The 8,685-nt window shown below is 50.3% G+C and overlaps 1 long non-coding RNA gene across 11 annotated transcripts; it reads left to right on the top strand.

Annotated features, from left to right (window-relative positions):
* The first annotated feature begins 815 nt into the window (after nucleotides 1-815).
* On the top strand, nucleotides 816-8,285 carry LOC125397777 (uncharacterized). 11 transcript variants are annotated; one of them, XR_015735466.1, is made up of 7 exons: nucleotides 816-1,587; nucleotides 2,791-3,849; nucleotides 4,911-4,999; nucleotides 5,124-5,263; nucleotides 5,743-5,839; nucleotides 6,943-7,020; nucleotides 8,116-8,285. It is a non-coding gene; the product is annotated as an uncharacterized LOC125397777 (long non-coding RNA). The 11 variants fall into 11 exon arrangements; XR_015735463.1 differs by having other exon boundaries at nucleotides 2,745-3,849; XR_015735465.1 differs by lacking the exon at nucleotides 816-1,587 and adding an exon at nucleotides 1,594-1,900.
* The last annotated feature ends 400 nt before the right edge of the window (nucleotides 8,286-8,685 follow it).

The following is an 8,685-nucleotide window of genomic DNA, read 5'->3' as shown; positions in this document are numbered from 1 at the left end:
TGGAGACGGGCTTCAGCTCTTCCAGGGCCGCTGTCAGGTTGCATCTCTCGGCTGCATACTTTCCTTTGTATTGGCTGCTGTTAACTTTATTCACCCGCCTTCTGCTTCCTCCTGTCTGCAGAAGCTTTGACTTGGGACATTCATTTCCCAAAAGTGGTGCACCTCATCCAAATTCGTGAGATTTTCTATCCCAGGCCAAAATCAAAGCTCTGAAGACTTTAAGTGATACAGGGGTCCTATTCAGGCAGACGTGTCCAAGGGAAACCAGGCAAGCATTCCAACCTGGAGTGGAGAAGGCCCCAAGCAAGGAACCCACACCTGCTCCAGGACCCTGGGAAGGTGAGCTTCGGGGATGGGGGAGGACAAGTCTGGAGTTCCAGAGTCCGACAGAGTTACTTGGTAGGAGGAAGAGGAGAGGTGTTAAGGCCCCAGATTGCCCATAGAGTTAGGGATGGGACTCTCCCACGCCCAGCCTGGGGTCTTAACCTCCACCCACTTTCAACTTTTTGCTGCTCCCGTTAGATGGCGCTCAAGACTTTCTAACCATTTGTGAAAGTGCTCCTGGCCTGGAACAAAAAGAGCCGTTGGGAGTGAGAGTGTGTGGAGTGGGCGTGCGCAGGGAAGGGGGTGATGGCGGGGCGGGGAGGTGTGGGGGGGGCGGTGGACGGGACACAAGGCGCGGGCGTCGCCTGGCACCACGAGGAGCAGTCACGGGTCAGCTGGTCCCGGGAGGGGTGCATCCCAGGCCCGGCCCCCGCAGTGGGCCCAGAACTTTCACTGCTTCCTCTCCATTTCCCGCCTCAGGTTTTCTCCTGGGGCCGGTTGAGGAGTCAAGCAGACGAGTTTCGGCCTCGTGAAGCCCGGGGACCGCACATCACGCAGGCCCTCTGAGCTCCTGGAAGAAAGAGGCCCGGCACTGAGCAGTGGAGCTGGGGTTCGAATCAATCCTCCCCAGGCACACCCCACACAGGTTCTGAACCCTCAAGTCCCAGCTCTGCACGGCAGCCCAGGCTCTCTTTCAGAACTTGGAGCAGGTGCTCTCCAGTGATACGGTTTCTCCGTGTGAGGTTTTATAAGTTCGCTGAGTGCCTCTTTCCAACAAACAATACAGGGCAAACTAACTTTCTGGTCCTCGGGGCCGATGACGCCCGAATGAAGTTAAACCACCTTCCTTTTAAAATCATAAAATGAAAGAAAATAACGAAATGTTTTGGAAACCCCCAAAGCGTTCGATGTGACCCCTCATTTTCAAATAATTATGTAAGGAGTGATCATCTTTCCAAGCTCACACTCTACAAGAAATATCGTGACAGTAGGAGAGAGGGTCCTCTGGCCCTTCCTTTCTCTGTCTGTCGGAGCGCTAGGAGCAGAGCGCCTAGCTACCCCCAGGACTAGAGGGAGCGGACACCTTCCTTTGTGAGTTCCCTTGGCTGGGAACTTTCCCGCGCGGTGGGTTCGCCTTTAAGAAAGTAGCGATTGCTATGAATATTTAATGTGGAACTGAAGCCATCGGGCCGAGGGAGAGACCCCAGCCCAGGCTCTGCGGCCGGGGCGCACAGCTCGCTCATCGCCATCGGTCCCGCTAGGGTAAGATGCGGAGAACGAGGGTTTGCGGGAGGAAAAAGCTTAGCGGTGAGAAGACTGGGGACCAGGGGACCTTGCTCGGGTCCAGCAAGAGGGCTCGGGTCATTTCCATAAGAAAGCCGCAACCCAGCTGGAGGCTGAGGCTCTCCCGGGCCTCCCTGCCCCCACCGCCGGTGGCTGCCGGGCTCCGGCTCCTCTGGAGCACAGATCCGGACAAGCGCCGCGGGTGTGGGTTGACGTTGCTGAGAAGTGGCTTCCAGCACTGCCCAACTGGGGACCCGTTTCTAGTCTGGAGGGAGTGGACCGACCGCGAGGGGTGAGTCCAGTGCGCTGAGGAGCCAGCAAGGGGCTAGGAGAGGCTCCGGGAAGCTAGCCCGCACTGGGCACCCCTGGATCACCAAGTCCTGCAAAGGACTCTGAAGCGGGGTATGGGTGGGAGTGCTGGTGAGAAAGCCCCAGAACCCAGGATGTCTGCGGGGTGCTATTCCAAATCCCCAGAGCTTTCGCTTTCAGCGGGTGACCGACCCTCTTCCTGCGAAGGGGTGGAAAGTGAACTTGGTCAGACACTTGATCTCACTAGCGAGCCCGTTCCTTCTCTGTTTACACCGAGTTCTTCGCTGTTTTTTTAATGCACATGATGATAGCCACGATAACCATGAATCTTCAGTTCAGTCACACACACACACACACACACACACACACACAGTACTTTATGACCTCATCTAGAGAAATCAAAACCCAGATCTGTAGTGTTTATCCTTAAGTGTACAAAAAAGCAGAGGAGCGAATGTGTGGAGACAGATGTCTATCTGCACTTTGCCTTCTGCTGGGAAAGTCGCCTGAAAATGACTAGCTTCCTTTTACAGATCCTAAACCACCTGTATTTTGCCACAAAACTAAGTTGGGTCACTAATTAAAGCACCAGTTACATGATCAACGAGATACCAATTATGCCTATTAACGGCTTTATTACTTAGGATTATAGTCGAGAACTTCAAACTCGGACAATACAATCAGGTGATTTTTAAAATCGGCCTGCCTAAGATTTTTTACATCATCCTTCCCCTAAATCCCAGGAAGTTAGAAGGCTACATGATGTTTTAAGGAGTGTGTGTGTGTTTGTGTGTATTCCTTGTCAATGCTGAATTCCTTTCTTTCAGTAAAGTTCGTGGCTACTTTTGGCAAATAACGGAACCTTGATTTCAGATCCTGTCAAGTTATGCAGAGTGTCATTGACCATGGTGGTTACAACTGACTTGGTTTGGAAGTGGACTTGGTTGCAAGGTGAGGGTACACGCTCTTCCAGCATCCTGGTAGTGGTGAAAACCGGAGGTCATTTAAAAGAACAAGTTGTTTTAACTTCTCCTTCAGCTGGGGCACGGCCCTGCCTGGGTGGGGGTGGGGAGAACCGGAGAGCGTGAAAGAGACGGAGGAAACCAGCAGAAAATGAAGTACTGGTGTTATGTGTTTAGTGTTCTATTCGCCCGTGGGCTGGCAAGCTCGCGGGCCACTGGTGAGTCAGAAGAAAGGAGCAGGGTGGCTGTCTGAAGAGGGGCAAGCATCAGAGGAGTTTATCAGTTTCGGGGCTACTGTGTGTGGCCGGGCCTGCATTTTCCAGGAGGCCATCTGCCACTTCTCCCCGTCTCTTTGCCAGCCTCTTGTTATCCCCAAGTGGAGGTCCACGCTCGGTTGTGTGTGTGCAGGCGAGGCACGGAGCAAGGAGGGAATTAAATTGCCCTTCAAGGCCACAGTTAGAAAAGGGGGAGCAACTTAACATGGGTCCTTCTATCTCTCCGAAGCAGGCAAGCTGAGCGGTTGGAGGGGGCCAGTTTGTCCTTGTGTGTCGCCTCTGCTTGTAGTGTTCTCATCTTGGTTTCTAGAGCATTGGGAGTGTTCGGGGCAAAGAGATTGAAGTCTGTCTTGCTCAAGACATCTGCCCAGCACCTCAGCTCCTGGGTGCAAGCCCATAACACCAGGATGCATCTGGTTCTGATGTACCTGCCAGGTTGCCGGGGCGATATGGGCATAGATGCCTAGGCTGTGTGGCCCACCCTTGACCTGCTTGGGATTAACAGGTCCTCTCTCAGCAGCACTAAAGCTTTTGATTATTTTGGAGCTCTGGGTGGCCTCTTCCCTTACGTGAAGCCCGCGGACCTCCTCCTCATTTCTGTTATGTCAGAGTTAATTGCCGGCAGTGGGGTGTCGCTCATAGTGGGATGGCCAAGAAATACTGCAGGCAAGGACAGTGTCTTCAGCAGGCAACAGGTAAGAGGGTGGCATGGAATTCTCTTTTTCCTTTGGTATCCAGAGGGTTCTGAAACCTAAACTTCCTTTGAATGGGATGGTGTTTGGAATTTTCTCTCAGTGGTTCCCCAGGGACAATATATATATATATATATATATATATATATATATATATATATATATATATATATATATATATATATATATAATATATATATTGGTCCTAGCTTAGACTGTTAGTACCCTGAGTGGGGTCCTGAAAGTAAAACTAGTATTGCTTTACAGTGGGCAGCTCACCCCAGTGACACAGCTCATCAAGAGAGCATCCAGGTCAGCAGGAAATTCCCTCTTGTCCCTAAGTGTCCTGAGAACAAATTCCCTGCAGATGCCATGGGAGAGTGAACTGGAGGCTACAGCAGGACTCCTGGAGGGCTCTGGAGCTTCCCTACCAAGTCCATGGTGGAGTGGAGCAGGGCTTGGGGACAGGGAGGAAAAAAAACAGTCTAGTTTTGGACAAATTGAAGACCAGGAATGTCCTGAGGTCAGGAGATGGGAGTGATGTTAGCCCTTGGTCTGACGGGTCTGTGGTCTAATCCACTTGTCCCGAACATTCTAGGATTCCTTGATAGAGCAAAGACCAGAGCTCTCCCAAAGTGACCAGTAAAACTAGTCCTCACCTTGTATCGTCACCCACCACCACCTCCCAATCCAAAGAGGTCCACAGCACCAAAGCTGATAGGATCTGCCTCTCAGAATACCTGGTGGGAGAACCTGGGGTCATAGACAGGAAAGGAGGAGAGCTCCCATCTTTCAGATTAGGATTAGATTAAGGCCAGAAAACCTAATCCATCACTATAACATCCTCTGAGTTGGCCCTTGCACGTGGTTGTTCAGGATGCCGGGTAAGCTGGGGGAGGCTGACCCGTCCCCGGCAACCCAAGTCTATGAAACAAATGTTTTCTAGGAACAAAATTCTGTAGCTTTAAAGGTTTCCCTAGCTAGAGCCCATCTACTTTTATGGGGGGGGGGTCTCTCGCAGCAACCAGAATCGGTTTCACCTCTTTTCTCCTTTGTGGCATGAGGTTGCCCTTTAGGAGGGCTTATTGGATGCTGTCTGCAGCTAGCTCCCTGTTCCTGTCCTCACCTGGCTCTTTGTATGGAAACCCCACATGTAAGCTCTTTACAGTGGTTTTTTTTTCTTCTATTATTTTTGACTAGAAAATTTGACCAGACAGTCTCATGAACTACATTGGACTGATCTGCCAAAAATGCGTCTCATTTGTATTCGCATACAGCCAAGGGTGGGGTCTATGTCAGTCACTGCCTCCTGAAATCTCACCAAGACTTTCTCACTGGCAGAAATGTCTAGAAAATCCTGCTGAGGCCATTCCTGGGGTGGCTCAGCACTGCCCAGGCCTGTGAGAAAAGAAAGAAGGTGAGGAGTCTGGAGGGTTGGCTTCGGGAATGGGGTTCCTCTCTGTACCTCAGGGTAGGTGGGAGGTTCTGCTGGCCCGGAGGTCTGTGGCAATCTCTCTGGGCTTCTGTTTGGGTTGAATTAGGAAAGGGAACACCTTTTCTAGAAAGGGGAGGGACAATCACTGACTGTATTTCACACACACACACACACACACACACACACACACACACACACACACACACGTCAAATCTTTTCCTAGAGTTGTAACCTCACCACCTACCTTGTACCTGCTCCTGGCCTTGAACCCCAGCTCTGAATGTCTGCTTGTGGTGCACTGAGCTCCTCTGTAGTTCCTAAAGTGATGCGGGAGCCACCGCATGGAGGGGGGTATGGGAGCTGCACCTGGGCCTTACCTTTCATTGTGGGGATGTACAGCTATGATCTTTAAGGTAGTCTGTCATGACTGTTTCTCTTTTTCTCCCACTTGACCCATGTAGATTTCAATCCTGCCAGTCTCTCACTGCCAAAGCAATAGCCAAGTAATGGGCTTAATGGCTTGGAGATGCCTACCTAGTCTCTGCGGTTCACCTCATGGTATGAGAACATCTTTTCCACAGCAGCCTGCTCTTTCCCTGCAAAGGCCATACTGACTCAGACACCCACCTAACCCAAGGAGCCTTCTCCATTTGTGAGCCTTCTTCCTCTTACTCAGCAGGGAGGCTTCTTTAAGTCAAACTGCTACCCTCAACCTTACCAAGACAACCAAGAGCAAATTATGTTTCTCAGCAGGGCTTGGGCCTCAGCCTTGCTGAGCTGTCCGGGAGATCAGCTAGAAATAAGTCCCCAAAGACCCAGGCACAATCACGCACCCAAGTCCCTAGAGGCTTGTGGGATAACAGGACTCTTAGGCTGAGGCCCCAGGGCAGCCAGCCACACACCATTGACATCTTCTCCCTCTCTGAATGATCAATCTGCTCCATACCCTGGGACCTGGGGACATGCCTGCTAGGTGTGTGGTTTTTGAAAGAGCCTTGATAGTAAGCTTGCAGGAAGCCTTTGTTATGGCTTTGTTAGAGCAAGCCTTCAGCAGTTCTTACAGACCCTTCACTATCTGCCCTCCCTACCCCTGCAGAGGAGAATCTTCCTGGGGTCCATAGCATCCTACCAGATGCTTGCTCCTTACTTACAATCTCTAATCTCTCCCTCCAGGTCTGGGCAGACAAACATGATTTGTATGGCCTTTGTGATGGGGCTCTCCACCCCCATCCTTACAAATTAGGCATTTTGAAAGTGACCTCCCCATGCTGCTACACATTCCAGTCCAGTAGCAGTCCTAGCATGGCAGGGGCAACTGAGATTGACACCCACAGGGTTCAAAAGAGAGGAAGACACCTGACCTTCCCTGGTAAGGCTCATGGCAGAAAGAGCTCGCTGATTGAGGATGCCAAGCTCTGTTCTACCTGGCTTGCACTTGCCGAAGGGCAGTCAGCTTGCCATAAGTATAACCTCCCCCCCCCCCCCCCAGCCAGGGTACAGGTTTAAGCAGGATCCACGAAGGGTGCTCTGGTACACAGAGGGCAGCAATACAACTGTTTGCACACACACCAGCTTTGTGTGCAGTGTTCCTATCCAGCTACCCTCTACCCACCCCTACCCCAAACCTTCCTATTCCATTTGTTTTCCTGTTTCTTTTCCAGGCCTTTCTACCTGCACACACAGTCACTTGGAGAGAATCAAGTGTATGTACCTCTCCCTGCAGATGGTGTATCTGTAAGGTAAAGATCCCTCAAGTTGCCTTTTTTTTATTTATTTTTGACCCCAGTCAACCAGCTTGGGTTTTCTGGTAAGAGTCGGGGGAGATTCAAATGAAGTGGAAACCTTGTTCTCTGGGGGCTTTTGTTTCCCTCTGATGCCCTAGCTCACACTCCAGAACAAAGGGTTGAGGTAAGTGATTTCTCTTTTGGTCTCCTGGCCCCTCACTTCCATCGCTCCTCTGCAGGATTCCTCTTTGAGACCCCCAGGAGAGCCTGGGGGAGCAGGCCTACTCCTGCTGACCTTGCCAGCCCCTCCTTTTTAAGAAGCAGAAAGCCCATTTCAGATACTAGCTGCTTTGTGCCTTTGGGTGCCCACCACTTCCACTCCCCCAAGACTGCGCAGTTGAGGCTGACAGCTACACACACCTCTCTTGTTAAAAGCATTGAGGACAAGGGCTGGTGATTCATCTCAGAGGTAAAGCGTTTAAAGGAACCCCCTCCCCACACATACCTCGAAACTGGCTCCATCTTACCTAGCATTTGCAGGGCCCTGTGTTCTCATCACTGCAGAAAACAAAAAACACATGGGACAGCTATTAAATAGCTCTTGGAAGAGGTTAAAGGTCTTTCTCTCGGGGTTGAGAATTTTTAAAAGTCCTTTTGGGTAGAAATCTTCAGGGGATACAACATAGAAATTAGACTTGCTGGTGCAATTTTAAAATTTGAAAGACCTCTCTCCTTAAAAGTGTTCGTTGAAAATGGTTCTATTTTGTTTGCCGACTGGCCTTTTTGCCATTGTAAGTCAGGAGAGTCTTGAGGCCAAACCACTAAGACTTTTATTTTCCTTTTGCTATTTTTGGGGTGCCGGTCCACTTTCTGATGAGATCTATTGAATTTTTTTCTTTAACTGTGCAGGTGGGTTTTCAGACTTGAAAATGTAAATGAAAAGCTAACCCCTTCCCTGCCAGCCCATTTCAGGAGTCCTTAGAGCCTGCCAGCTTGGCTTCCGCTCAAAGAGGTGGGCCCTGTGTCTGACCTGGGTAGAATGAGATTTGACACTTTTCATTCTAGTGCTGACTCGGGAGCCTTTGGAAAGCAGTATCTGTTTTGTTTCAGTGTGCAAAGTTCAAACCAATGATGCGGGATCCACCTTCTGCTTTGAGCCTGTCCTGGAGGGCACAATTCATCCCCGAGCTCCTGGACGAGCTTCAACAGAATATCTCTTGTTCATAAAAAGAAAGAAAGAAAGAAAGAAAGAAAGAAAGAAAGAAAGAAAGAAAGAAAGAAAGAAAGAAAGAAAAAGAATTAAAAGATGCCTGTGTTTTCCTCATGCAGTGTCTGGTTCATCATTTGCCCTTGTAAGTTGTCTAGTATCAGGGACTTACAGAGCCACACTCACAGTTCAGATGTGTCCTGAACTGTTCTTACCAGAGGGTGGTGGTGGGGGGGGACACTACGAGCCTTGTGCCTCAACAAGTGACACCTCCACACTTGCTTCCCCATCACTGTAAGAAGGATTCAGCCTGAGTAGCGCACCGCACCCCATAGACAGTCCCTAAACTCTGGAAACCAGAGATCTTTTACTCCTCGTATTCATAGCCAACTCCAGTTATTTAAAGTTTCCTTGTGTCCCCTAAGCAAAGCACACATGCAGAGGGTCACATTACCTCACATTCCCCACTGGAC

This window comes from Myodes glareolus, chromosome 18 (assembly GCF_982192425.1).
Source record: "Myodes glareolus chromosome 18, mMyoGla1.1, whole genome shotgun sequence".
In the NCBI taxonomy this organism is placed as follows: Eukaryota; Metazoa; Chordata; class Mammalia; order Rodentia; family Cricetidae; genus Myodes; species Myodes glareolus.
The sequence above is the reverse complement of the archived record's forward strand: the minus strand, read 5'-3'. Positions and strand labels throughout refer to the sequence as shown.